Raw genomic sequence first — 27597 nt, 5'->3', positions numbered from 1 at the left:
TGGCCTCCAGATTCTCAGCTGTCAGCTTTTACCCAGTATACATTTCAGTCTCTTCCTATTTTGCCTCTTTCATGGGGGAGGGAGGCATGACATTCAGATCCAGAAGCAGAGGCTTACATGACTCTCTCTCTCCAAGGCCCTGCCTATCAATCATCCATTACCATATTAAGCCCCTTTGCCCAAAGGTGCCCCTGATTAGGGGCTTCAAATACTAAATCACAAACCTGCCCAATTATAAGGTTGAAATGGCCCAGTGAAAACCGCACTGACCTTTATACCTCGGTCATCCCAGAACAGGGCCACAGTGTTGTCACCAACAGGAATGGACCTCCTTCTGTTCCAACACCTCAGACAGCCATCCAGTTGGCCTGGATTTGAGTCTGCAAAACCATGGAGGGAGCAAGGCTAACATGGCTAAAGTCTTCCCTGCTCAAAGCCATGAAAAAAAAAAAAAATAGCACTGCAACCGCCCCCTTCATGCTTCCCAAAGCCAAGCCACTCACCCTTCTCTTCTTCGCTCCTACAGACCACAGCCAGAACCCTCAAGTCCAGAGTCCGCCAGTGGATTCTGGAAGGCGGAACCAAAAAACCAGTGGGGTCTCTGGCTCCCTCCCTGCTGGCAGCGCAATCCCGCTTCTCCCCCCACCTGACCCCTCAAGCACCACCTAGGGAAGGAAAACCTGAGCAAGAACCTACAATGTTCCATCCGCCCAAAAGTGTGGCAGTAATCTTGCCAGAACCAGTTCACAAACTGAGGGCAAGGCCCCTACGAGCTGAGGGGGATAGGGAAGCAGGGGCAGTGGAACTAATGACCCCGCTCCCCAAACAAAGACAAAGGCCAACTCAGGGACCCTAGGCTTTTCTCGGGGTATTATTGCATCATTCCAATCCCCACAGCGAAAGAACGCGGTCCTGCTGTCACTGTCCTTCCCCTACCAAAAAATGGGGGGGGGGGGGATAGAAGAAAATAAAAGGAAGGGCAAGGCCCCCTGTTATGAAAATCGTCACTTTTTCTGTTTGTTCATGTCGAGCTCTTCCCCCTCGCCCGGACGCGGCCACACCCCCTCCCCTTCTGGGGTTGGTGGGGGAAGCCTCTGTCGGCGCCGCTGCCGTGGCTCGGGGAGGGGGGCGGGAAGATGGTCTACGACTTGCAGGCTGACGTAGCTTTTGGGGCAGATTTTGCCTCAAGCTGCCCAAGACCGGGTAAGCGAGTCTCGGGCTTGACCCAGCCAAGGGGCCCAGGCCCTCCAGGAGAGTCCTGACACACCCACTTGTCCGCGCTCGCGATCCGGGATGTCGGTTGCGCGCTCGGCTCCAGGAGAAACACGCACAGGACTCAAGGCTGGGGCATCGCGACAGCGGGAGGGGGGCCCGGGAAGGCAGACAAGCTGCCCAGCAGCCTAAAAGCAGGCTCAGCCGCCACCCACTCCCCGGAGCGAGCCAGTTGCCGTTATGCCGCGGGATTTACCTGCCACTGGTCCAGCCACCCTGTCAAGACCTTGCCTCTCCCTCCGAGCGTTCGGGCTGGCGGGGCTGGGGAGTCGCAGCCCCGCGGCCGCAGCCGCAGCCCCAGGCCCGGCCCGCTCCTCCCCCACCCCAACCCTGGCTCTCCTCCCGGCCCCGCACACTTGCTCCAGGCCGGGCAAAGCTGCAGGCCCCTGCGCGAGACCGCCGACGGTCCGCTGCCCACAGCTGCCCGCCGCGGTAGAGCCCTGCTCGGCAGTCGCTCCCCAGCCCTTCTCTACAATGACATCACCGGGCTCTGCACCGTACAGAGGCCAATCAGAGGGTGAGCAGACAACTAAACTCGCCCTGAGTGGGCTACTTGGGACCAATCTTTTGTTTCCAGGCAGGAAGCGCCTGGGAGGGGGAAAAAAACCTGAAGGGGTGGTGGGAACAGGGTGAGGGAAAGGCAAAGGAGATGGAAACTTCTACACCATCAGACTGGTCTAGACGGAGGTGGGGCCATAAAGAGGGAAGACTGGGGTTTCAGATAAATTTTCAGGGGAGAAAATCTGTCCAAATACACGGGCACTCTTGACTGGAGGAAAGTGGTTTGGATTTGGGACAGTACCTGTCAGGCAAGCAGGTTACACTGATGGAGTCTCTGAAATGCACAGTAAACTCAGTGTGGCAGAAATGGCAGGGGGATTCAAAGATGATAGTTTCGATAAGGAAACTACATTTCTGCGCATGAAACACATTTCAAAATACAGAGCGTTATAAAAAAAAAAAAGTAACTTACTTCAAATTTATATAGATACAGATATGGAGACACATTTAATTTCATTAAATAAAATCTTCCCGGTATTCTCTTGTCTTTAAGAAAAAGTTATAATAGATGAGTTGAAGTAATTATGAGTGATTTTTTTCTTCTCCACTTTTAAACGTTTTTATAAAGATGAATATATCCTCACATAGTTAGAAGGTGAAAATGGATCACTACCCTTTCCAGTGCAGTTACCCAATTTTCTCAGTACCCCTGTAACATCCAGCAATCATTTCTCCATATGCCAACAAAATTAAGTTTCAAGACCAAGAATAAACTAATATATCTGCCTAGGTCCTTTTAAGAAAAGTAACCAAATGGGCATCTAGATTCACCAGAGACAGCATCTGGTGAAGTTGGAGAATGGGATGCCTCTTTGGACAAATTCATTTGAAACTGTGGTGATACCGGGAATTGAAAACAGAATGATGACCTTTTCAATATATGAAAAGGCAGGAAAGATGTAGGCAAAGAGTAAGTACACTATATACTCTAGACTTTTTAAAGGATCACTTTGCATTTTACATTCTGTTTTCCTTAATTCAAAAATATTTTTATGCATACATGAGTATTACATGAACACTGTAGAACTCTGTATCTAGATCTAAGTCCAAAGCCCATGCTTTTCCTAATATGACACATGGTGACTGGTTTTGTTAAAATAGGTATTTGCTTCCAAAAAAAACCCCAGGGGTATACCAGATTGGTGTTTTCTTTTTAAATCAGGCATTTTAAAATAGTTTGTGTGTGTGTGTCGTGGTGGTTTTTTGTCTTCCATTGCAAAAACACCCATCACCATCCTCCTCAAATCCCTGATTAATAGGTTGAAGTCAGGAGAGTTCTGCTTCCAGTGATTTTACAGATATCTTTTTAATTAACCTTGGGGTTAAAAACGAATCCATCACACTGATTTTTGTTCTTACATGATGGTAAAAGTAATCTAAAAAATCACTGATCTAAATGAATGCCATTTACTTGATGTTAAATCTCTGATTTGTAAGATGCACTTAATTGGGTTATTTTAAATAAAAACCCTTCTTTTATAAGAAATAGGAAGATGTAACTGGATTTTCCAGGTTAATGATTTAACTTGGGTCTTCTAGGCTATTGATTTAAATTGTAATTAAAAGGTATTTGATTTCACTCTAATCCTCTCATATACATCAGCTGTAACTCAGGGCTATTTATGCAGTCACTGCACATGGTTATTTAAACATTTCATGTGTGTATTTCTTCTCTCCCTGGTGATTACAGAAACTAGCACGGGGCCAAAATCCTATTAGGTGCTTGATAAATTAAAGCATAGCGGTGTCATAGAAAGAGGACTGGACGTAGGATCCATGCCTAACACAAAAGACTTCAGTCTTCTTATAAAAGGATGATAACCTATCTTATTCTTGATACCATAAAGCAGTCTTTACTGTCGATGTGATTTGTCCTCCAAGAATGTGGGACAACCGCATGGGAACACTCAGGGAAGCTGAAATGTCTTAAAGATTTCACCTGTGTCATTTTTCCCACTCAACTCCCACTGCCCATTCTCTTCCCCAAGTTCATTGATTTAAAGATGTAATACCACCACCGCCAGAATGACTACTTGGCATGTGTATTCTGCTTCTCAGGTTACAAACCACTTTTGTATCTCCCTGTTTCCTCCTCACAATAACCACAACAGTGTACTGTGGCAATTAGGAGGACCAGCACTTCATAGATGAGTGAACAGATGCCCAGGCGTTAAAGTAGCCCGGAGCATTGGACATGCCTCAGAGAGATGGTCCTAGAAACGGGGTGTTCCACTTTCAGTTCTGTGTTCTTGCTGCCACCCTCCCTGGAAGCTTCAGTTGTATTTCTCCTTTGGTTCCCACCAACCCAACCAGCCCCTTGAGTCACATGAGAAGGGAGAGGCTGTGGGGTGAAGCTTGTAGCAACAGAAGTAAAATAAAATGAGTATCTTCAAACTGCTCTAGTCAAATCACAGATAGAGGAAACACTGCTGATTCTCATAAACCACTGATGGGCGTGTAAAATGGCATAGCCTTTTGAGAGGGCAAGTTGGCCATCTCTAGGAAATTTTTAAATATGTATGCCACTTGACCAAGCAATGTCAACTCAAGGAATCTGACTATGAATATATTCATAAAGACATGACAAGATATGGTCACGTATGTTCATTGCTGAATCTTATCTAAGAATGAAAAAAAAACTTACATGAAGGACAACCTAAATGTCCCTCGATATACACATATTTTGGAATATGATGAATCAAGTAGATTCCTATGTTTTGAAATAGAAACATACTTCAACACATTCTTGAATGAAAAAAGTTGCAGAACAGCACGTGTACTATTATTTTTGTTTAAAACAATTTTTGTATGTGTGTGTTTTAGCTGGAATTATACACAGCAAGCTGCTAATAGAGTGATTCTAGGAATTAAAAAGGTGGGAAGAAAGACATGTGGGTGTATGTTGTGGGTATTAACTGGTATATGTTGGGCGGCTGTTAACTGTTTTCTTTATATAATTCTGCATTGTTTGTACATTTTTTACAATTAGCATATACAGTGTTTTGTATGTAAGCAGCATTAAAAAGGGAAAACATAGCCTCCTTTGGGTTAAGACAAAAACAAAACAAACAAAAAACCATTCCTGCTCTCCCGAAGGGGGCCTGAGGCTAGGTCAGTGGCTCAGATGTGGCAATAAAGGTTATTGTGTACCAGCTTGGATATTCTGGCTCCCTTCCTACCCCTGCCTCAATTCCCACTGCTAGAAATTGTTTCCAGTGGTGGACTCTGGGTCTCTATAGCTCCCAGTCTTCACAGCTTTTGCTTCCACAGGTGCACTTTAAAAAAGAAAAAAGAACAAAACCCTCCTATTCTGAATACAAAAGACCCAGGCTCTGCAGCTAGGGCTCAAGGCACTGGCTAGGAGTACGATGCCCACTCCTCCTTCACTGGGGCCTGCTCGCTACAACCTGTTGCCATCACTTTAGTCAGGCCCTACTGGGGCTCTTCCTTCCTGCCCCTGACTCCCATCATTAGGGGCTCCAGCTCTCCTGTATGAGGCAACATGTTGGGTAGCCTGCTGGGCAAAGAACAAGGAGCCTCAGAGATGCCAAAAGGTCTCATCTGAGGTCCCTTAACAACCACATAATGGGAAAGGAGGGAGGCCCACGGCTAGGAAATCACTGGCTCCTTGGGTCTTCAGAGTTCTGGCCAGGAAATTGGGAGACCAAGATTCTAGCCTACCCTCTGGCTAGGGAATCTTGAGCAAGACTCAGATTTCCCTGGGCTTTAGTTTTCTGCTCTGGGAAACATGCCCTGCCTCTCTGTCCCTGGACTCTTACATGGATGCAAATGGCTAATGGAACAAAAGCGGGTTTAACAGATTTCAGAGCTCCTTAACAGACCTGATGAGTCTCCATTTACATATGCTCCCTGTACAGTGGGACCTTGGGAATGGGAGCTGGGTGTGGCTCTTTCTTCACTTTCTTTAACCTTAATTAGCACCCAATAGAGACCTACCCAGTAGAACCTAGGAGCTTTCAAAAGCCCACAACCTCTGCCCTTCTCCCTTCTACTAGGGAGTTAGCAAAGACAAAGCAGAAGACAATTAAATGCAGGTGGCTCTGGATGAACTAATCTGAGAATTGGAAATTTCCTCTCCTGACTTGGCTTTAATTAGCCTCACTTTTATCACGATCCTATATCAAACCACATTATTTAACTGAGTGGATGCTCTGTTTCATTTTGCTCCGAAGTGGATCCCATTACACATTCCTTCCCCATGCGCTCCAATCACTGCACTGCCAAACCTAAGTCAAACTGCACAGTAAACTGAATTTGGAAAGTTGGTTTCATTGCTCTCCCCATTTCACTAGGAAAACAGCAGAGAGAAGGAAAAAGTGCAGGACAAAATTTAGGGGACAAAGAACCAAGGAGAGAAACACAAAACCAAATCTTAATTTTGATTTTTTTCGGACCGGCTGGACTATGATGTCATGCTTTCCCAGCTCACCTGTGATTGGCTGCTCAGTTCAGCATCTGCTGAGAGCGAAAGGCTGATTATTTGCCAGAGATACGGACCTTTCAGGGAAGCTTTGAATCATTGCTGGTTGTCGTGACAACCTGGGCATTGTCTGTTCCTGACAACCACATAATGAGGTTGTCAGGAACAGAAGTGCCCCCATCCCCACACCCAGCCCTCTGAAGTGGTGAGCAATGGAACATTTTTCTCAGGAGGTGAAGGGGGAAAATCACCAACAGGCGTGGTGGAGATCCCATTAGATAATGTACATCAGCCAGATGCTGGAGAAAATCTTGAGGAATTCCTTACCTACCATCTCCAGGTCCTGTCTGAACCACTGTATTCACTGTAATTCAGAGACTTGAGGAACAGGTGGTGGAAGAGTGAGGCATCTCCACAACCCTTTGCAAAGCTAAACAGAGGGAAGTGTGCATGGAATGCTAAAACAATTAGGGCGAGACACATTACCTCTCTTCAAAGGACCCCATCATGCATGGTCTTGGGGAATGGGGGCATGGCCATACCCAGTCACCAAATCCAGACACAAAGAGAGCCTGAGCAGGGAGGAGGAACTGGGTGCTTTTCTGACTGCTACTTCCCTGGGGGAAGACACCACATTGTACATTCTCTGGGGCTCCAGATGTTTTTGATGGGGACTATCAACTGCATCTTTGAGATATATTATTCATTCTGACAATTTTATTAGCGCTAATGAAGTTAGCTAGGTGTTGTGGATGTTACACAGATGAACTAAATTCCATCAAGGAACTTGGACCATCTCCTCAAGGAATTTGGAATCTAGTTGGGGAAAAATGATAACATACCCAGGTAACTGTGCAACAAGTCAGATGTAGTAAGTACTACAAGAGAAGCCCAAAGTCCTTAATTTCAGAGAAAGGAGAATCATATCAGGCTTTCACATTCAAGCTCCATCCAGCCCAGCTTTCCCTGTTCCTCTTCCATCAGTCCTCCCTATACCCCAAGTGTCAGCCTTGTCCAACTATTATCTGTTTCCCTGACATGACTGGACTCTCATACCTCTATGTCTTCTATCCTTCTCTTCCCCTTGCCTAGCATAGCTTTCTTTCTCCTTTCCCTACCTGGTGGTATGGAACACACATTTCCAGGCTCTCTTCAAACGGCATCTTGTGGGTGCACAATTTGGTCCCATATTTATAATCCCACAGGGATCTGTACCTGATAGATATGAATGTGGACTGACGTCATCACTGGGCACTGTATTCAAATCCAGCAGATTTAAATCCAGTGACGTACAAGAGAACAGTGGTGCAGCCAATTTTGGATTATTCAGGGAAAAGCATCAGTAAGTCAGACCACTTTAAAAAGTCTTACTTAGAAAACCAACACAAACCTTTTCTGCAAATTTTGAAATGGTTTAAGGCTCACAAGAAGTTGCAGAAATAGCAGAGACAGTTCGCAGGTAGTCTTCCCAGTTTCTCCCAATATTTTGATATATCATATTAATTTTATTTCACACAGCCACGGGACATTGTCCAAACCCTGGAAACTGACATTGGTATAATACTATCAACTAAAATACAGGCCTTATTCAGAATTTGCCAGTTACATGCACCCTTCCATTAAATAATTGACCATCTCTGCTGAAAAGTACCAGAACTACTCATAGTTGATCTGCATGTTACCTTTTTCTCAGGCCCACCCCGCTGAAAAAAAGTCAAAACCTGAAAGAGTCAAAACTTGCCTGGGACTGAAAAGGAGGAAATCAGTCTGAGAATACATCCATAAAGCAGCCCCACCATTACTCAAGCTGGGAGGGCAGGCAGATGGGACCGGCTGCAGAGTTAGCCAAAAGCACTGTTTCTCCCAAAGGCATGCAGCAGATGTACAATGCCAGGACCCCCAGCTCCACTGAGTGACTACTGCTTCCCACCACTGGTGCCCCAGGCCTGCTCTGCTTATTGCCATAGATTGCTGGGGATACCCAAATGCTAAACCACCTTCACCTCATGACAGTACCCAGACCCTAGTCAACCCCCCCTTCTCCCGATCCTGCATGAAAAACTCCAACTGACCCAGAACTTATCAAGGCTTCCCTAGACTGTCCTCAGAATTTTTCACTGGAAACCCAAATGTTACAAAAGATGTTCCCTCCTCCCTCTTTTCAAGAGTAGCTTCCTATGGTTCCTCTGGAATGCATTCCCTCCATGTGCCAGGACACTAAATTTGACGTTGTCAGCCTACAGGTTTGTCTCTGGTAATCTTTGGCTGATTAAGCTTTAACATAAATGACAAAATAACCAACCCACGGCTATCTGGAAGGCCCCTTGAATTATCAGGAGCTAGCCATACTACCTTGAATCTCCCTAGAGTCACACACTGTGTCTAAAACTGTGACTTACATAGTAGGTGCCTAATAGATTCTCACTGAATTGATGTGGGATTTGTCATAAAACAGACTTGTTGGAATGGAACTGGAAAGCCCAGAGGGGCAGTATTGCACAGAAGTTCAACAAGCAAATTCTGAAATTAAACTTCTGGCATTCAAATCCCAGATTCACTAACAGTTTGGAGACCTTGAGCAACTTATTTAGCCTCTCTGAAACAGTTTCCTCATCTGTCAAATGATAATCTAATAGTACCTCCTGTTTAGGGTAACTGGGAAGATTAAATGTAGGTTAAATGCATGTAAAGCAGGGAAGTGCTGGGGCAGTCGTTTCCAATGTGTTGCACTTGCAATCACCTTGTGATCTTTATAAAAGGCTGGTGCCTTGTCCCCACCTCCAGGCATTCTGATTTAATTGTACAGCATGAATTGGGTCATCAGAGATCTTGGAAAATCTCCTCAGGGTCTAATCTCCTCAGATTCTAAAGTGCAGCAAGGAAGGTCTGGCAACCACTGGATTAGGGATTCCACTACTTAAGGATCATGTTTCCTCCTTAGGTTTGGGGTAACCTCTCATGGTCTTTCTCAGAGTGCCTGAGTCTCACATGGCCAGGAGTAGAATTAGGGAGTTTTCCCAAGGGGCAGGCACTGAACTTTGGTCCTCTCTGAGGCTTCACCCAGCTTTCTCCTTCAATCGCCACCTCATCTCCCATATGGTTTGTTTGACTTGGAAAAGAACACAGCCTTTTCCTTCCATGCACAGAGCAAAACAATGAATACATTGAGTATCTGGGTAAACTTGCAGCTGTGTTCATCTCTCTCTTTTTTTTCCCCCTTTCCAAACATAACTCAGTCACACTTCAAATTAAGTGGTCTCAAGTATGAATTTAAAAACAAAGTTAATATGTGCACACAGGGTGGGCTGACCATCACAGACATGTTTAATAGATGCAGATCTCAATGTGCTGATGTTCCATATAATTAAGCATCTGTTGAACCTCATAACTAATCCTCATTTTGCTATAATCCAGGAACTCGTTACATTCAATGTTCTCTAGCATTCACTTGATCAAGTCACTTATGGGGGAAGAGCATTCAAAACAGCTTGCCCATCTTCCCCTTTGCGATCACCCAAGAGAATACATTTCCTACTCAGTAAATAATAAATATGAATTAACTGATGAGTTTTAAAGGTCAGTTAAACAGAAGTTTAAAATATGTTCATGTTGATTTTTGCAAGTGGTTCACCTCCCCCGCCCAAATCCTTATTCATTCTGACTGGTAATATGGAAAACTTAATGAATTTTGACACACTAGGCTAAATAAAGTTTACTGCCAAAAAGGGAAGGGGGCAGGTTGCTAGGCAAATTAATACTATACACTGAGAAAAGTGACAGGCTGCTAGGGGAGTATGTTAACACGTGATCTTTAAGCGCCCCCTCTAACTGCACTTTGCATTCAAATGACCAATATGCTAATTACAGTCCTTCCCTGTTTGTTCAAAGCCTTAAGAGTCTCAGGAGCTTGGAGCATAGACCCCAGCTGGCCATTTGACTGATGTTTTTGGAAATAATACCATTGTATTTCTTTAAATGTATTTTCAAATTCAAGCTTCTTACAAATCCATATTGGCCTTTCCCTCATCCAGGGAATTAGTGAGACTTAACTGTGTTCACCATGGTGCTGGCCCCCAAGAGTACCACTAACAAAGGCTCTGACTCCTACTTGGGTATTGCCTTTTGGGGCAAATTTACATGGTAATTTGCAGGTTCTTTTTTGAAAGACATGGGGTGTCTTTGTAAACAGGAGGGGGGTGCACTTTCCCACTACTCTTGGGATCATCTTTGACCCTTTTTGATTTTCACCACTCATCTAAAGCCAGAAAGAACTCTTAACCCAGCTTTTTTGTTCATTTGTTTTCAATTTAAAGTAAACACCCCCTAATTCTGTTCTTGAGACAGAAAGATAGAACAACAGGGCCTCATTCTCCCAACACTCCAGTTGAAATGATCTGATACTTGAAAGCTCTATTGGGGGTGGGAAGCTGAGGATTTATCATTCTTCTCCCCAGGCCCTATTAGGATTTGCCTGGTGGAGGGGTGTGATGGTACAAGTATTCGGTTCTAGTTACACCACACAACCTTCAAATGCCTCAGACTTTTCAGTAAAATCTAAATGATCTAGAATCCCCGAAGCAGCAGTCTTAAATAATAAAATTTTTTTACTATATTCCACTTTTTTTATGAAGCCCCCCCAAAACACACACACACATATGCTGACATCTGAGTCTTCTCACTATAGTTGAAGACAGTGATCTGTGGACAGACAAGCCTTGCCTAAACAAAATCATGAACTAGTCTTTCCCTTCCTGTGTTCCATTTTGCCTTTTAGGGACTTATTCCAGCCACCCAGAGGCCCAGGGACCTAAAGTTGCTGCCTATTTCTTTCCTGGGTCTAGGACGAAGGGAAATCTGACTTCTTCCCAGTACAGTCTTAGCAATTTCATTTATTGCTTCCTTTTAGTATCTGTACTTCAGGAGGAGCCTTCTGGCATATGTAATGCTTGACTCAAAGGAATGAGTTGCAGAGCTGGAAGTGTAAAAGCCATCACAGGTGTGGGGAGAGGATGAGACAGGGATATTTTTGGTAGTGAAACACTGCATATCACATGGCTAAAGAGCCCTTCCCACACACAAGTTTGGTTTGATGCAGGCCAACGTCAGGGTTCTCAGTCATCAGACAATAATCCACTCCATGATTTCAAAGACAGACTTTTGTATTCATACGCGTAAGCAAGACTTTTCATCAACTCCAAACCGCTTAAGACAAAAATAGGGCTTTAGGTTAAACAGATATTTAAAATGCCTCGCAGTGCTGATGACCTTCAGCTTTCTGGTTAATTGTAATCTGATCATATTAGGAGTCAAGACCAGTCCCTGCCTCACAGCATCTTTCTTTGCTTCCATGTATCTTCATGCATGCTTGCTTAGAAGGCTGGGAGTGACCACAGGTTGGGGAGCAATCTCATGGCTACTTTTGCCAAGACTTTCAAAACCTGGATTAAAATGGACTGGCTAAATTGAAAAACCATTTTCTGGTCTGGGGATTCTGAATGGCTACAATGCACCACTTTATTTTTAAATAACATTGTCATTTTTTAAACAAAAATTCTCTTGTTTTAAAAATGATATTTAAAAATAACTCAGCACTTGAAGATAAGTCGGATGCTTTCTGCAACTTTTGAAAAACCTGCTTGTACTAAAATAATAATGATAATAATCAAAAACATTTTCCTCTGAGGAGATTCTTTCCCTGGCCCATTTTGGATGGACTCTGAGCCAAAGCTGTTTCTACACTGGCCCAGAGAAATGGACTAGGCCATTCACCCAATAGGTCATTTGCAAAGCTCCTAGAGAAAGGAGTAGTAGTTTTTCAAATAATTTACTGTGTCCAAAACCAGCAAAAAAAGGCAGGCATAAAAACAAAACAAACAAGTAAAAAAACTCACACATTCCCTTAAGTTAATGAGGGGATAAGTTTTAAAGTTGCCAAATCAGATAGACAAATAAATTACAGAAAGTCTAAGAGGTTCAAGGACTCAGCTGCTGGCCAAGGTAGTTTAAAACTCCTCTGGATGTGAACCATCCACAAGCTCAACAAGAACTTATTATTTACTCTGCTCAACCAGAAAACAACTAGGTGCTGTCCATTCACATCACAGCAAGGGAGGCAGGCTCAAGGAAGCAACTCAGAGCAGAAGATGATATCTGATGCACTGCTCCGGCTGAGGGTGAAACATGAAAATCCATGAAACTGAAGACACAGGAAAAGCAGCCCATGGTGAAAAGCTGCTTCACAATTGGGACTAAACATTTACAGCCTGTGATTAGTTTTATTTCATTTCATTTCATTTAACAGTCACCACTTCTCTTGGAAAGCACAGAAAAAAGACAATTAATTAAGTCCAGTGAATCAATAACCTCTGGTACACATTATTTTACATGCAATGGAGTGAGGTGGCTCTGAGCTAGTTTCCCTACAAATTGAGTCAAACAGACCCAGTTCCTGCCCTCTGGATGCTTATACAGACAGATAATCCAAGAGGCAATAGAAATATGTGTGTAAGAAATATGGGACAAACATAAAGTGGTATCATATGGCCCCTGTGAATATTTCATGGACACATTTGAACGGACAAGCCAGTCAGTTCTCCAGCACACTGTGGGGTTGTTGAGTGTTAGAGGTCAAGAAATGCAAATTAATTTTTAACATGTTATTCATCAGGATGGGTACACTTGCAATCAAAAAGATAAAAATGACTTTGAAGTTCCCTTTGTCTATGTCATGGTTAAAAGGGTTGACGGCCCATAAATGGAATAAGATCAATGCCTGATGGCAAGGTTACGTTTACTGCTCTCTCTCCAGTGCCTGCACTCTACCAGGCACCTAGAGGTGTGTGTGCAGTATTTATAAACCAAATGAAAGACATGCTGTGTAAAGAAGAGAGTTAGTGCTTGCAGTGGGAAAAGCACAGGGCAGTGGCGAGTACTGCCTGGGTGGAGAATCCCTCCCTTGCTTACTGTCAAGAGCATAACGTTGTATCTTCCAGAATGGAAAAAAAATCACAGATGAAGTCTTATGTGTAGCAGCTAATCAAAGAGCAAATAGAGGTGATGAAAATAGAGGAAGAGGAAGGACACAAAAAAATACATAATTCATCAGTTTAAATGTTTAGTGCATACCTAAGGAGGCAAAGGAAAGAGGAAAAGCACCACTTAAAGAAGAGGTCAAGGAGAACAGAAAGGGTTCATGTGAACACATCAGGGAAAAGAGAGACCACAAATTGGCCGAGTAACAAGTGAGAGAGGATATGGAATGAATAATGATTCAAGCATACAGAGTGGAGCCTTTTTATAAATCAGCTTACAGACAAATGAATAAACTAATGTAGATGAGTAGCAAGTCATAAGGCCTCATAAAAATAGCCATCATCTAGAATGAGGTAAGGGATTACGTAGGGTATGTGAGCCAACCGAAGCCAACAGCTATGATCTACCAAATTGTATGAAGGAAAGGATTGTTATACTTTCTGTGCATAATCTGATCTGTGGGAAAGGAATATCAAAAACCGCAACAAGAAAAATAGGAAAATCTCATTTATTTGGGCCCACCCATTCAGTTTTCTGATAAGCACAGACCTAGGGTAGAATAAGCTTATCTTTTGCATTTCCTACCAAAGAACTGTTTGCTAGGCAAATCAATAGTGTTCATGTCAGATGGGATTTAACCAGTTTGGAAGAAGATCATTTCTTTTAATTATTTCTGTGGTATTAATTTGTATATCCATGTCCTAATTATCAACATGTCTCATTCATTCAATGAATAACCCTTTTTTATTAACATTTGTTATGTGTCAGAAAGCAAGTCAGGCATCAAAGACACAAAGATACAACTGTATCTGTATTCCTGCCCTCAAGAAACTCATTGTCAGGGATTAGAGATGGAGGAAAGATCAACTTAAACATCACTGCTGAATGGCTACCTCATGTCATGAGAAATGCAGTATATTTGACATATGTAAATTGCAGTTCACATGTTTAGCCAGCACAGGGGTGCAAATGAATTCACGTTTATAGTAATAACTCAAGTAAAACTGGTTTCCTCTTGACACAGTAGGAAAACAACAGAAAAAAATTTTTTTTGCCCCAGCCAACTACTACTGCCTCTCTTTTCCTCCAAACTAACATCACAAAGGCCAAATGGAGCAGCTAAATCCCAAGAACCTTCCAGAATCAGACCCTGCTCCTCCACCCTCATCCCACCCTGAAGGTTTTCTTTATTATTGGAAGAGCCATTGGTTCTATATGAAGCTTAGCTATCTAATACCCAGAATTCTCCAGAAGACACTTACTTTGAACCTTGATGTTCGGTCTCAAGTTTCCCCAGGCCATACCTAACCTTGATTGCCAGTGAGATCACATGCACTTTAATAACTCACATGTCACTGAATGGTGTCCCCACCTTCTCAAGAGAGGGCCTCAGTCCCTTTAATGTTTCCGTTATTTCTGAGAGTCCTCAAGAACAGCCCTTTCCTGTGGTTCTTCTAATCCCTCCTTCTTCATGAATGTCAACTGCCAACCAATTAATTGAACACGTGTTTCTTATGTACATACTGTGTGCCAGACACTTGCCCCATTGTGGGGGGATGCATTGGGGACCACAACAGACTAGAGAGTCTCTTCTCCTAGGGAGCTTACATTTCTAACAAAAGACAGTTAGTGTCAGACCCTCTGCCCTGCCCCAGCTGCCCCTGGCTGTGGAAACAGAGGCCCTGCTGGTTTGGGGGCACTAACAACTGCAAATCCACAAGGCACCTAAATGGTGCTTTCCCCCACCCCCTTCAGGAAGCTTTGGCTGATACCACTGATGGGTCTACCCAGAAAGGGTGGAAATGCTCCCTTTCTGTTCTGTGCCACACTCTGTCACCCAAACACTGAAACAACACTGCTTCTACCCTGTGTCCCATGTGAGAAGAGAGGCTTTGGCTTCTTTCTGTGGCAACACACCCTACCCAGAGGTCCCACCACCCTGGTTCCGACAGTCCATCTTGGTTTCTGTGCTTGGAGATCCACCACCTTCATGTCCCACCAGATTGCTCCTCCAGCCCCCGGTGCGAGGGTTCTGACACAGTCCTCCTCAAGGCATCTTTTCCCTTCCGCAGATCATCTCCAGCAAATAGCCATCTGGGGGTCTTCACACATACAGATGTGTCTGGATCCCAATTCAGGGTAAGCAGGAGCCCTGCTACACATATGTACTTCATGCAATCCTTAGAATAATATTATGAGGTCAGGAATAATTCTTTAATCCATTATCAGTAATTCCAAATCCCAGAGAGCTCTGAAAAGCAGTTTTTGTAAGTTTCCTGTCCGAACTTAACACAATGACAAAACCTATGAGGCTCTCTCAGTGTAAATATTCATACATTTCATTGCAGAAATATTGATGTGATTGATTAGTGGGTTCTGTTCCAAATACCACCACTAAAGGTGGTGTGCACAATGCAGTATTTTTACAATTAAAAAAAATACTGACTTACGAAACTTATCTGGCCCCATGACTTTTGGGTAAGAGATTGGGAAACTATTTCTGTCCAGTTTGAGAGACAAGAAAAATGACATTGAGAGACTTGGCCACCATCACAGGGCTAGCAAATGGTGGAGACTGGCATAGAATCAAGGCTTTTCTGACTCCTAACCCCTTGTGATTTCCAGTACACACGTTTGGCTGGATGTTCACGTAGGAGGTAGGATGTGAAGGTGGATGACAAAATCAAAGAAAGCTTCAGACTCAGTAATCAGAGAATATCTGGAAATTTCACCTTGCAAAATTTGTTTACCTGTTACTTAGCCACCTTGGTAATATCATTTGTCACAACGCTACCCTCAAAAGAAATTCTTTTCTGAGGGTAGGTTTTAGTACTTCTTTTTGAAAACTGATGAGTTCATGGGAAAATTCAAAAGGAGGATCTGTTTGTAAAGGATTCCACAGTGTTTATCACCCTATGCTCTGGCGGGGACATATGGACTTGCATTAGAAAATTTGAACAGTACTCTTTCCTCAAGATAAACCACCCATGTGACCAAATATGCCGTGCTCCAGGAGTGACAGCTTTGTGGTGTACACTCAGCACTTGAATAACCATAATCGTAAGAGCTATTTTAGAGAACCTACTAAGACAAGCAACTTTGCTACATAGTTTACACCATTTATTAATCTTATAACAACCCTGAAATGTAGTTGGAGATGGTGATGATAATGATGGTGATAATTATTGTAAGGTTGAAGGCACTGGGGGGAGGGGTGAGCACGTCGGACACTGATGACCCGCCAAAGTCCCCGACTGCTGCCCCCTCCCAACCTGAAAACTGGGCCTTAGGCTAGCCAATCCTCGCCCGCTGTAAATCTAAGCTCTGCCTCCCCCTACCTTCTTTAAAAACTTGCTGCCTGCCCTGCTGAGCATGACTTCCCCGGCCTATGATAGCCAGACTGGGAAACATAACCTGGGAATTGCACTCAAATAAACTGACTGGCCCTTTTTTGCCTCTCGTTGCCTGCTTATTTTGGCTAGAATTTATCTTACAATTATAACAATAACAATGTATTCAGTCTTCACAATGTGGCAGGCATTGTGTGGGCTAAATTCTTTATGTGGATTATCTCAATCCTCACAACAAACAGGTGAGACGGGTACTATTATTTTCCCATTAAAGATAAGGAAATCAAGGCACAGAAATCTTATAGTAATGTGTCCAATGCCACATCGCTGGTTAAGTAGTCACCATTTCATAGTAGAGAGCAAGGCTTACAATCCAGTTCTGTCTGTTATCAAAGATCAATATGGCTTCAGTGAACTGGTTTCCTCAGTGGTGTCTGTAAGAACTCCCCCAAACACTTTTAACATCCATCGAATGGTATAAGCACGCAACACACTATCCCTTAGGTTAGGCCACTTACATGGATTCTGGAGTCTGATATGTAATCACTCATTAACTGTGAAAGCTGCCTGATGACTATGTGCACCCTATGAAGTATCATTGGAAAAAATATTCTAATCCAGACATCAAAGGGTGGGAAAAATGGCAGGTTGCACAGGCAAGAACCACATGCAGTTCCAGATGCTCAAGGACAGTATCACTGCAGTAAAGGATACAGCCCTTCTCCACAGGCTAACAGGAGTGAGTCAGATCTGGCCTCAATTATGGGAGATGGGAGTGAAAATTTTCCCCACTAGGTGCCCAGCAGGTAGCAACGTGGTTGGACTCTTTGGAGAGCAGCATCAGATCAAAGAAGTGACCAAGGCAGAATTTCAAAAACTAGGCAAAGTGCAAACAGTTGCAGGGCCAATCAAGCATGACGTCTTCAGGTGATCCTGGGACTACAGAGTGGCATTTTCTGTGGGCCTCAGTTGCCTCAGCTGTAAAATGGGGATCGCAATAGCAAACCTGGCTGAAATGAGGCAGCTACATCAGAGAACCTCAGGTTCCTTTCCAGCTCTAAGATCTAGGATTCATTTGAAAGAGCCATTCATGAGGTATACTGATGACTGCAAGTACACAGGGCCTTAACATTAGATTAAAACATTCTTCGGCTCAAAAAAAGCCTTTCCTCCTTGCTCCTATCCCCAGTTCAACCTGAATTGCAAAGATTTCCTTGCAGTGAAGGAACTGCAAAGATTTTTCTGCAGCAAGCCATAATCAGCCTCAGGAAGGCAAGACGTCTCCATTTGAAGCATGTCCCAGCCCAGACACATGACCGCAACTGTTCTGAAGTCACTGTGAACTGGTCATCTCACTGGAGGCACACACAGTTCAAGACTAACCTGCTTTGTCCATAGAGATGATCAAATTCACCAGTGTAAAGACAAGGTCTTCACACAGCTCTGGGTTGGTGCAACTCTAGTGGAATGTCAGCTGGTCTGTTCCTTTGTTTCAGGGTTGCCTTGTGCCCATATAATGCAAAATCAGTTTATAATGGCTGGAAGGGGTAGAAAATCAACCATAAAAAAAGAATGAGCTAATAGAAAATCTAGTGTACTGCACAGGGGTATCTGGTGGAGAGGTTAGCAGAATGCAATGCCAGGTATTATTTTATCCTATACTGTCATTAATGATACAGAAGAGAGAAAGAAAAAGGCAGTCAGATTCAGTCTACAGAAAAGCCCAATTAAGGTTCATCAAGGAACAAAGGACATTAAAAGCAGTGGATGTGGGCATGAAAACGAACGCTGTGCTGTGGGCCAGTTGGTAGCATATGGACCTATTCAACTGGGAAAGAAATCAAAACCCACCGTTCTTGGGATGCATGGACCAGACAGCAGTGGGGCATTGGCAGTAGCAGGAGGAGGAGGGAGAGACCACAAAAGCACTCTGAAGCAGGCCAGGCCCCTCTCCTGAGGTGACAGAGAGACCTGTGTCACAAGGCAGCGAGACTGCAGTCTTAAAAGATAGGGCACAAAGGGAGATGAGACACTCATTTGGGCTGTTAATCAGGAGAAAAATGTATTTTGTTTTGGTTTTGTTTAACTTTTCTAAATCTGGTCTTTATCTGTTCATCCCATTTATTCTTTCAACAAGCATTTACTGATTCATTTGTTTTGCTTAGCTCTGCACAAAGTACTTGAGGAACCCCTGTGCAGCCAGGTAAGATGCAGTCCTTGCCCTCAAGAAGCTTAAAATAAAAGTGGGGAGAAAAGACAGTTACACAAGCGTTATAAACATAAGCAAAGAAATATTGATTACAAATTACAATGTAACCTACAAAGTATATCCTTTGCTAAGGACACTATGGATATGAAGAACAAGAAGGCAGTGGTGTTGAGCAGAACACTAATTAACTGGAAGTTCTAGCCTCCACAGACAGATGGATTGTTTTTTCCTCCAGGACAGGACTCCAAAGATTCTGCTCTGTCAATCCCACAGGACCTATGGGATGTGCCCATAACCAACTGGCCGGGGCTCTTCAGGATAGCTACAAACCACTAGGATCAGATGAGACTACATATGTGCTCTGCATGGCTAGGAGGGCTCACAAGGCACTTACCTTCTCTCTAATGCTAAAGAAGTGCTTTAGGAAAGGAGCTGCCCCTTTCTCAGTGGATCAACTGACTTTTTGTAACTGACATTCAGTCTCATTTATCATATCCCCAAATGCTCACACCTAGGTGGTGCTGAATATAAAAAAGACAACATCACACTGCCTCCAGATTGGGAAGCACGCAGAGACACACACTGGGACAGACGATTACTGTTTGTATTGATTGCAAATAGATTCAAAGTCCACCCATGTGGGACTCAAAAGCAAGTAGAAATCAGCAATAAAAAGAGAACCATCTACCCACTTCCATCACACAGACCAAAGACAATATACACCTTCAAATCAAAAACACAAACACACTTCTAAATAACTCTTGAATCAAATAGGAATTTCAATTGATATGCCAAATGATTTAGAACTGAATGGTGATGAGAGCAGTACATATCAAAGTGTGTTGGATGCAGTCAAGGCAAAATTCAGAGGAAAACATATGGCCTCAAATTCTCTTATTAGAAAATGAAAACAAATGGGAAATACATGAATCAAGCTATCAACTTCAGAAGTTATAAAATTCATAGTAAAATAAATCCATGGAAAGTAGATGGAAAGGATTGGCAAATATAAAATCAGAAAATGGTGAAATGGAAAACAAAATAGAGTTGATGCATAAAACCAAAAATTTTTTTAAATGTCAAACCTGTAGTAAGAAATAAGAAATAAGAAACCTGTAGTTTTGAAATAGGAAAAAGAAGGTAAAAATAAATATCACCAGGAAGCCAAATAGGGTCATAAATATAAGTACCAATGTGATATTAAAAATAAGGGAATACTACATAAAATTATAAACTACTATGTTTCATTGGGAAAATTTCTGAAAAAGACAAATTACTAAAACAAGAAGTAGAAAGTTACAGACAAAAATCATAAAACTAATTGAAGGGATAGAAAGTTTCGTCCTTCCAAACCTTTAAATCACTGATAGCTTCCATTTCATAGAAATGGCTCCACAGTATAGAAAAAGATGAGTGGCTCCCACAAATCAGACAGACAGGACAAGAAAGGGAAATAAAACTATAGATAGATTAATCTTAAAAATATAAATGTATAAATATATTTTTATAAATTTTATTAAAAATTGTTTTATAAAAATAAATATAAAATTCCTAAAACAAATGGAACCTAACAGCTTACTTGAATAATATATTATGCCCAAATAGGGTTTATCCTAAGAATGTAGGGATAGTTCAACATTGGCAAATTTATTAGTACAATTCACTACAATGAAAGATTAAAGAGAAAATCCATAAAATCATTTAAACAGATGCAGAAAAATATCTCACAAAATTTAATATCCATTCATGTTAAAAAAAATAGCAAACAAGGAATAGAAGAGAACTTCTTCAACAAACCTTTAGAAAACCATCAGGAGGTAATTTTGGCTATGATCGCAACCTTTGGAATCAGACTGCTTAGGTTTGGATCTTGGCTCCATCATATACAAACTGTATGATCATGGACAAATTATTTAATCTCTCTGAGCTTCACTTTATTCATCCATTAAAAAATGAAGGAAATAATAGTACCCTCCTCATAGTATTGGTATGAGAATTATATAAAATATATAAAAGCACTTATAAGAGTGTCAGGCAATACTAAGTACTGAATAAACATTAAGTATCATTAGTAGTATTTATTGGTGAAACATTAAGATGAAAAACAAGACAAGATGGCCACTGTTATTACTTACTAGTCAATACTCTGGTGTCCTAACCAATATGATATAGAAAAATAAATTAGAGAATAAGGATTAGCAAGCAAAAGACAAAATTGCCATTATTTGCAAACAATGCAGCTTTATAGAAATCTAATAGAGTCAACTGGTAAAATATTAGAACTAATATGAAAGCCCAGCAAGGTGGTTAGATAAAGCATCAGTCTATGAAAATCAATAGCTTTCCTATACATGAATAGTAACTTCTTAGTGTATCTGATAGAAAAAAAAACTCATTTATAATAGCAACAGAAACTAAAAGTTCTAGGTATGAGGCCCTGAGGAAGCCTCTGGGCCTGAATTTTCTCATATGTCCAATAGATAAATTAATAGTACTCATCTCTTAGGTTCTTCTGAGGATTGAATGAGACAAAGCATGCAGAGTACTTAGCAGCAGTCTCCCTGACACAGAAGATGTACTCATTAAATGGTAGCATTGTTACTACTATTGTTATTATGGTTTTTCTTGTTGTTTTAAAATTGTCTAATTTCTTTCTTCACAAAGTCCTGGTGAAAGAGGTCTGACTCACATTGTCATTCTCTTTCTGCAAATAAGAAATTGTTTATATAGAGTCGGGGAATGGTTTAGCCAAAGGAGAAGCATGTCAGAGCCCAAATTAGATATACCATCTGGTTTTCCCTTTAAACAACTAAGGCACTCTGATTTGCAGAGCGGTAATCAGACTAGCATAGTTCAGGATGTGTGGAAGAGGTCCATGGTCCAGAGCAATCCTGGAATAGTGCTTTTCCCTTGCCAACGAAGTCCCTAAAAGACCAGAACAATCTTGGAGTTATTCAGGGGTTAAATCAAGTCAGTCTCACAGTTCAGCTCATTCTGAGCAGTGTTGATGGGTTAGAGCTTCTTTTGTATCAGGATTCACTGCTTTTGCAATTAATGCCCAGTTTCATGTGCCTACCCATCCCAAGACAAGATGGCTGGTTTAGAAGCAGAGGGCTACTGAAGGCCTCTTTAGGGAATCTTGGTTCTCTTAAGTTAGATTGAAATAATTTAGTGAGTGTCTGCTTGCAAATTACTGGAGAGAAATGGATAAAGAATAAGATTGTGTCTCTTCCCTTTCACTCTGAAGCTTTTCACAGTGATTCCATTTAATACTTCATTCTAACAGATAATATTTTGTGAACGCTAAATATTGCTAGAATCTTTGCTAAGCACTTTATACATATCATCTCCATTAATCATAACAATGACTTTTGAGGTAGATACTATTTTCACCTTTACTTGGCAGATAGGAAACCAAAGCTCAGAGAAATTAAGTGACTTGTGCCAGCTCACACAGCAAATGAGTAAAGGGGCTAATATTGGAATTCAGGTCTGTAGACACCTGGTTTCTTCCACTTGACCATGACATGACTGAAGAATACTTCATTCCATTTTGCTTTCCAGATAATTTTCAAAAGTGTGAGGAAATCACCTGTTAGGCATTTGGCTTCAGCCACCAGTGTCTCTAAGCTAGGGTAAGAAGAGTCTTTTCAGGTAGCAGGAGCTGAAGTTGTCGCATGGCACTGCAACCAGTATGGCATGGAAAGGGCAAAGTCAGTCAACCCTAAGCAGCAGTTCCCAGGATGAGAGGCTGACAGTCTTCAGGGGAGTGACCCTTCTCTTCTGAGGCAGTGAAAACAAAATGAAAGTAATTTCCTGACCCAAGGGCTCTACAGTTTGATGGAGGTGTAACAAACCACAGTTCTCCATTCCCTTCTGTCCTCAATTGGCTCAATGACCCAAGGCAAGTAAGCAACAGGGTCTGCAGCCAAAATCTGATCTGTTGGGTCTGGACTCCTCCAGGCTGGCCTCTTCTGCCTCTCCTCCCTTAAGCAAGACCCTGTTTCCTGGGGAGACTGAGCTTGTATGGTATGTACAGAACTCTCCCTCTGGGGATTTTTTTTCACTTTTAGGAGATTTCACAGATGTCTAGCTTCAGTTTACAGAGTCCATCTGCCCAGAGTTCAATTCAACCTGAGCCAACGCTCTGTGTCTCAGGAGTTCACACTACTTATGCATTCTCTTCTAATGAAGATGATACTTGGTCTGATGCTTGAAGCTACACTCAATACGTCATACATCCATGATTTAACAAATCTTTTAGTAAATTAGGAACTTCTTACCGAGTGGAACTTATCTACTAGAGATCTACAGCAAGTATGCTTTAATGGAGAAAGTTTAAAGCGTTTTCATTAAAATGAAAAAGACAGAAGTATGATAATTGACAACTATTCCATATGGTACTAGATATCCTAGCCAATGCAATAAGAGATAAAAAGAAATTAGGTTTAAAAATGAAGTGACAAACTATTTCACAGTACTGTATATGATTCACAGGTCAAAGTTAATAGTTATCTATACACATCAAGAACCAACTGGAAAGTATAATAGAAAAAAATCATATTTACAATAGTAAAAAGAAAGCTCCTGCAATACATAGGAATAAATCTGATCTAAAAAATGGTCAAAACTATAAAAATTTACTGAAAAACATAAAAAAGACCTGCTTACAGATGGAAGATTAAGATGTTGAGGATACAAATTCTCACAGAAGTAATCTTATAAGATCAACACCATGACAAGCTAAATCCCAAAAGGTATTTCATAAAATGACAAGCTGATTCTAAAATTAAAAACTGAATATGCAAGAATAGCCAAGATTATTATAAATAGATAACATACTTATCCTGATAGATATCAAAGCATATGATACATATGATTTATTAAAATGTATTTGCATAGACTAGACAATAGATCAGTAGAACATAATGGAGAGTCTAGGAATTGATTCACGTATATATGGGAATTTAGTATATGATAAAAGTGGCATCTCAAATCAATAAAATGTCGACTATTCAAAACACTGCATCTGGACAACTGGTTATCTGTTTAAATAAATAGTAGACTTACCTAAAATGCATCATTTGTAAAAATTAATTTTAGGTGAATTAAAGACCTAAATGAAAAATATGGACATACTCTCTATTTATAATATATAATAAATGCCTACAAATTCAGCATGACAAAGATGATCAACAAAACATCAAAATGAGCAAAGAATAAAAACAACAGTTCACAGGGATTAAACCCAAATGGCCAATAAATCTGAAAATATATCTAATCTTCTTAGTAATGATCAATGAGATCCCATTATTACCCACCAGATTGTCAAAATGTCTTAAAATTTTTTAACATAAATGTTTATAAGAAAAATGTTGAACTTGCCCAGTAGATATAACTTCCAGGTTACAGAAAATAAAAGGGAAAGAACATGTTAAATGCCACCATGACGAAATAGATAAATACAGAATATGTGAGCGTATAAGACAACCAACCTGGTATCTTTAAAAGTCAGTGTCATGGGAAAAAAAGGTGGGAGTACTGTTCTAGAATAAAGGAGTCTAAAGAGACATAACAAAGTGTAAAAGGTTGCACAAATGACCACACTGACTCAAAAAGAAATTTAAAAAGCTGAATAGACCTACATAAAAAGATTGAGTTAATAATCAAAAACTTTCTACAAAGAAAAGTTCAAGACCAAAAGGCTCCACTGGTGAATTCTACAAAATGCTTAAAGAATTAACACTGATACTTCACAAACTCTTCCAAAATTACAAGACTCCTTCTATCAGGCCAGTATCACCCTCATACCAAAAATAGACTAAAGACATCACAGAAAAAGAAAATTATAGACCAATGCTCTTTACAAATACAGATGTAAAAATCTTCAACAGAATAGTAGTAAGTTAAAGCTAGAGGCTAGCAGCATATAAATAGGATTATACATTGTGACCAAATAGGATTTATACCAAAAAATGCAAGATAGGCTCAACATATGAAGTCAATTAATATAACACACCATATTAGCAGAATAAAGGATAAAACCCCACATGATCATCTCAACAGAATCAGAAAAAGCGTTTGGCAAAACCCAACATCGGTTCATGATAAAATCTCTCAGCAAACTAGAGATAAAAGAAAATGTCCTCAATCTAATAAAGGTTATCTATGAAAAACACACAGCTAAGATCATACCTACTAATGAAAGATGGAAAATTTCCCCCTAAGATCACAAGACATGAACGTCATATCTCACCATTCCTATTCAACCTTGTACTGGAGGATCTAGACAGGGCAGTTAGGCCAGAAAAATAAATAAATAGTACCTAGATTGGAAAGGAAGAGATAAAACTATTTTGATTCACAGATTACATGACCCTATATTTAGAAAATCTTAAGGAACCCACTAAAAAACTATTAGAACAAATAAATGTGTTCAGCAAGGTTGCAGGATATGAGATCAATATAAAAAATTGTATTTCTATACATAACTAATGAGCAATCTCAAAGGGAAATTAAGAAGTCATTTATATTTACAATAGTATCAAAAAGACTAAAATAATTAGGAATCACTTTGAACAAAGGAGTACAAAAGCTATACACTGAAAACTATACAATGCTGTTGATAGAAATTAAGACTTAAATAAATGAAAAGACAACCCATATTCATGGATTAGATGACTTAATACTATTAAGATGGCAACATTCCCCAAACTGATCTACAGGTTCTGTGCAATCCCTAACAAAACTTCAATGGATTTTTTTTTGCAGAAATAGAAAAAATGATCCTAAAATTCATATGGAAATACAAGAGTACCAGAATAGCCAAAATAATCTCAGCAAAAAAGAACCAAGTTGCAAGACTCGCACTTCCCGGTTTCAAATCTCACTACAAAACAATGGTAAGTAAGACAGTATGGTACTTGCATAAGTATAGACAGATAAATCAATGGAATAGAACTGCATGTCCAAGACCATTTAAAGAGAAAAGAACAGTCTCTTCAATAAATGGTGCCAGGAGAACTGGATAGAGATGAATGTGAAGAATGGGATCATATGCCTGTCTGTTCACAGATTGTCTCATGAAGTGGAGGGTACTTCTGTGGGCTGTGGTCATCTTAGTGGCTTTTTCAAGATGCCTTTGTCTACTCTGAATTTGCCTCAAGTTGTGTGGGCTGATATTTATCCCCTATCCTGGTTAGGGTTTGCTTCAGGACATGAGGAGTAGCTATGTATGTGACCATCTGGCCAGCACTGATGTGGATCCTGGTCTGGTCAGGGATTACCTAGTGTTATGTGGAGAGCAGGTATGGTCCTATTCCTGTCAGTGCCCTGAGTGGTTTCACAGGCTTATTAGGGATAGGTATTTGTTAGAGGAGGGGTTTTGGACCTCACTCTGTTTAGAAAGCCCCTAAAATTGTTGAAAATGGTGCTATGGATCTTGGTTTCAAGTTTTGCCTAATGGTCTGTGAAGAGATGGTATGGTCCCCATGTTAGGGGCTGACACCTATGTCCCAAGTGGACCCTCATCTGGTCATAGATTGCCTCAGTGTTTTAGGACTGGCACTGGCTATATGGTCCTGGTCTTCTCAGTCATTTCTTCATGCTGGAGCAGTGCGCACTGTCAGATCATGGGTTATCCAGAGTACAGTGGCAGTAGTTAAGTGGCAGGTCAAGTCAGTAAGTGAAGAAGAGGCATGGTTATAACCTTCCACATGGTATGTAGAGATTGGCAAGTATCTGGAGGGCTACTTCATGAAGAGTTTGGTTGAAGTACAGTCTGCTCAGGGCCTGCCTCAAGGCAAGGGGTTCATATAAGTACAGGGAGTGGGGGTGTGGTCCAATGGTTGGCATCACTGCATACCAAATGTTGGAGTCACCACTGCTTTGGATGAAATTTGCCTAGTGGCATGTGCACCTAGGGAGTAAGCTTTAGAATTGTATAATGTTGGGTGCAGTGACTATGGGAGAGAATGATATTCAAAATATTTAACAACAGATTCTGCACAGGTGCCAGCCAATCAGTACAAACATTGGAACAGGATGCTGGAACAGGCATTATGCCTCAGCTGCTAGATTATGCGGAGGTCCAGGAGTCCTTAGGGAGGGTTTAGGGAAGCTGGGATGATGGTGGGATGCATGGGGGCGAAGAGGAGATGGTTTAGGGAAGTGGTCATTTATCAGCAGATAGGGAAGGATTTCAACATGGTATGGCCACACTCATATATTCTGGATGAAACACTGGTCCTAGCTGTAGGGTTAATATTCTAAGCAAGAGTTCCTAATGGTGTGAGGCATTTTGGATAGTGGCAGATGGCTGCCTCATAGCATGTGGAGAAACAGAGAAGAGAGGGCCAAAATAGAGCTGTTAGTAAGCCTAATCACTGAAAAGATTTTGGTGTCCACCTTCCTCTTTATAATTCAAATATAAACAATTCTAAACCATACAACAGGTGTAAAAAAAATCCAACACAGTTCTGATTTTTCATACCATGACTTTCTTATCTTTTTAATATCAAGTTTCCAACTCTAAAAAATTATAAGGCCCTACAGTAATGTGACCTAAGCACATACTAGCTGGCTTTCCGGTTAATGCAGCACTGATTAGGCGCCCTGGAAAGTTGCTTCACTGGGCACATGCTGAGGTATGAACCTTGGTCTGGGAAAGGGTTACCTTACCATCAGCAAAATGACATTGTAAAGCCTGGTGAAGGTGAGAGCTAGAGGGCTAA

At 41.4% G+C, this 27597-nt stretch overlaps 1 protein-coding gene across 14 annotated transcripts in view; it reads right to left on the bottom strand.

Annotated features, from left to right (window-relative positions):
- The window catches only part of PAK3 (p21 (RAC1) activated kinase 3), a 289242-nt gene that overhangs the window by 131645 nt on the left and 130000 nt on the right, over positions 1–27597 (bottom strand). For 7 of the 14 annotated variants that reach the window (XM_037004766.2, XM_073227403.1, XM_073227399.1 and 4 more), the window contains exons 1-3: positions 1469–1718; positions 504–568; positions 271–380 (exon numbers count right to left, since the gene is read on the bottom strand). The exons of 2 other annotated variants lie outside the window; for them this stretch is intronic. The gene's annotated coding sequence lies outside the window, so the exon portion shown is untranslated. Of the gene's footprint in view, positions 1–270; positions 381–503; positions 569–1468; positions 1720–27597 lie in introns of those variants that run through there. 5 more of the 14 variants (XM_037004762.2, XM_037004764.2, XM_073227406.1 and 2 more) reach the window with 4 other exon arrangements.

Source organism: Manis javanica, chromosome X, assembly GCF_040802235.1.
Source record: "Manis javanica isolate MJ-LG chromosome X, MJ_LKY, whole genome shotgun sequence".
NCBI classification, from domain to species: Eukaryota; Metazoa; Chordata; class Mammalia; order Pholidota; family Manidae; genus Manis; species Manis javanica.
Note: the sequence above shows the minus strand (reverse complement) of the source record. Positions and strands in the feature narration are given on the sequence as shown.